Raw genomic sequence first — 3414 nt, 5'->3', positions numbered from 1 at the left:
CGCTTAGAACAGTGCTTTGCACATAGTAAGCGCTTAACAAATACCATTATTATTATTGTATGGAGAAGAATTTACCGATATACACCTAAGAACACTGCGGGCAGAGGGAAAGCACAGGTATCCAAGTGCTGAAGGAACGTGAAAGTGCTGAAGCGGCATTGCCGGGAGGAACCGTGTGGGATTTCAGATTCCTGATTCCTGAAGGTCTTTGAAGATGGGAAAAGCCGTAGTCTTCCGGATGTGAAGGTGGACGGAGTTCCAGGGGGAAGGGAGGGTGCCAGCAAAAGATCTGGGGCTTGGGGAGAGAGACGAGAAGGAAGCACCATGAGTGGGTTATCTTGAGAGGAGGTAAACATACAAACTGGGACAGGGAGAGAAGAAGGAGAATAGGTAGGAGGGAGAGAGAACTGAGTTGTATTTTTCTTTAAAATGGAATGCGTTAAGCACTTACTATGTTTCAAACACCGTTCTAAGCGCTGGGGTAGACACAGTTATTAGGATTGGACATCGTCCCCGTCCTGTGTGGGGCTCACAGTCTACGTTGGAGGGATAATAATAATAATAATAATAATAATAATAATAATAATAATAGCATTTGTTAAGTGCTTACTATGTGCCAAGCACTGTTTTAAGTGCTGGGGGGATACAAGGTAATCAGGTTATCCCACATGGGGCTCACAGTCTTAATCCCCATTTTCCAGCTGAGGGAACTGAAGCCCGGAGAAGTTAAGTGACTTCCTCAAAGTCACCCAGCTGACAAGTGGCGGAGCCAGGATTAGAACCCATGACCTCTGACTCCCAAGCCCGGGCTTTTTCCGCCGAGCCACGCCACTTCTCGTAGAAGAATAGGAAGATTGAGGCACAGAGAAGTTAAGTGACTTGCCCAAGTTCACTCAGCAAGCATTTGGCAGATCCGGGATTAGAATCCAGGTCCTCCGACTCCTAGGCCCGTGCTTTTCTGCTAGGCCATGCTGCTTTTCATGGTTCTGCATAATAAAAATAGTAATAATTGTGGAATTTGTTAAGTGCGTCCTATGTGCCAGGCCCTGTACTGAGCGTCGGGGCAGATACAAGGCAATCAGGATGCCTTTATATGATATTTAGACTGTGAGCCCACTGTTCGGTAGGGACTGTCTCTATATGTTGCCAACTTGTACTTCCCAAGCGCTTAGTACAGTGCTCTGCACACAGTAAGCGCTCAATAAATACGATTGATTGATTGATGGACACCATCCCTGCCCCACATAGGGCTCACAGTCGTCATCCCCATTTTACAGTTGAGGTTTTAAAACAGGTGGGACAGAGTGTTTTGAAGCTGCTGGGGAGGAGTTTCCATTTGGTGGGGAGGTGGATGACCAACGGTTGGAGGCTTTTGGAGGAGTGGGGAGACCAGCGCTAAATGATATTTTAGAAAAACAATCCAGTTAGTAGAGGGAAACATGCCCTGGAGTGGGGAGTGACTGGAAGAAGGGAGGCCTGGGAAGAGGCCGATTTGATAGTTGAGTCGTGTAGGACAATCAATCAATCAATCGCATTTATTGAGCGCTTACTGTGTGCAGAGCACTGTACTGAGTGCTTGGGAAGTACAAGTTGGCACCATATAGAGACAGTCCCCACCCAACAGTGGGCTCACAGTCTAGAAGCCAAGGACAAGAAGTCTAGAAGTCTAGAACAAGTGTACTACTTGCCTAAGGCCCTACTGAGAGCTCACCTCCTCCAGGAGGCCTTCCCAGACTGAGCCCCTTCCTTCCTCTCCCCCTCGTCCCCCTCTCCATCCCCCCATCTTACCTCCTTCCCTTCCCCACAGCACCTGTATATATGTATATATGTTTGTACATATTTATTACTCTATTTATTTTACTTGTGCATATCTATTCTATTTATTTTATTTTGTTAGTATGTTTGGTTTTGTTCTCTGTCTCCCCCTTTTAGACTGTGAGCCCACTGTTGGGTAGGGACTGTCTCTATGTGTTGCCAACTTGTACTTCCCAAGCACTTAGTACAGTGCTCTGCACACAGTAAGCGCTCAATAAATATGATTGATTGATTGATTGATTGATTGATTGATTGTTCAGACCAGCGTGGTGGGTAGTTTGGATGGAGAGAAAGGAGCCGAGTCTGGCTATGTTGTGAAGAAGAGAACCAAAGGAGAGAAGCAGCATGTCTCAGTGGAAACTGCACGGGCTTGGGAGTCAGAAGATGTGGGTTCTAATTCCGCTCCGCGCCCTATCTGCTGTGTGACCTTGGGCAAGTCACTTAATTTCTCTGTGCCTCAGTTACCTCATCTGTAAAATGGGGATTAAGACTGTGAGCCCTTCATGGAACAACCTGATTACCTTGTAACTACCACAGTGCTTATAATAGTGCTTGGCACATAGTAAGCGCTTAACAAATACTAATAATAATGATGGCATTTGTTAAGTGCTTACTATGTGCAAAGCACTGTTCTAAGCTCTGGGGGAGATGCAAGGTGATCAGGTTGTCCCACGTGGAGCTCACAGTCTTAATCCCCATTTTACAGATGAGGTAACTGAGGCACAGAGAAGTTAAGTGACTTGCCCAAGGTCACACAGCAGACACGTGGAGGAGCTGGGATGCCATTATTATTATTATTTAGTGATTGAATATGGGAGTTGAAAGAGAGGGAATAGCTTAAACAGAAGATGACCAAGACTTAGACAAAGTATTTGGCCAAAGGAATGGAAAGGAAGGGCCTAGTGAAGAATACAGTTTGGAGGAAGAAGAATGGAGATTTAACATTTTACACAGTAGTAATAATAATGGTATTTCTTAAGCACTTACTATGTGCCAGGCACTGTTCTAAGCGCTGGGGTGGATACAAGCAAATCAGGTTGGACACAGTCTCTGTCCCAGGGTGGAGCTCACAGTCTCAATCCCCCTTTTCCAGATGAGGTAACTGAGGCACCAAGAAATGAAGTGACCTGCCCACGGTAGTAACAATAATCAATCAATCAATCAATCAATCAATCAATCGTATTTATTAAGTGCTTACTGTGTGCAGAGCACTGTACTAAGCGCTTAATAATAATAATTATGGTACTTGTTAAGCGCTTACTATGTGCCAAGCACTGTTCTAAGCACTGGGGGAGATACAAGTTAGTCAGTTTGGACAGCGTCCCTGTCCCACGCAGGGCTCACACTCTTTAATCCCAGTTTTACAGATGAGGTAACTGAGGCCTAGAAAGTGAAGTGACCGGCCCAAGGTCACACAGCAGAATCAGGATTAGAACCCGTGACCTTCTGACTCGCAGGCCCCTGCTCTATCCACTAGGCCATGTGGTTTCCCTGCATGTAGACTCTAGGTCTACCTATCTCCCTACCCTAGACCGTAGCTCGTTGCAGGCAGGGAACGTGTTTTCCAACTTTGTTATATTGTACTCTCCCAAGCACTTA

The sequence above is a fragment of the Tachyglossus aculeatus genome, chromosome 2 (assembly GCF_015852505.1).
Source record: "Tachyglossus aculeatus isolate mTacAcu1 chromosome 2, mTacAcu1.pri, whole genome shotgun sequence".
Lineage (NCBI taxonomy): Eukaryota > Metazoa > Chordata > Mammalia > Monotremata > Tachyglossidae > Tachyglossus > Tachyglossus aculeatus.
This window is presented reverse-complemented; position numbering follows the sequence as displayed.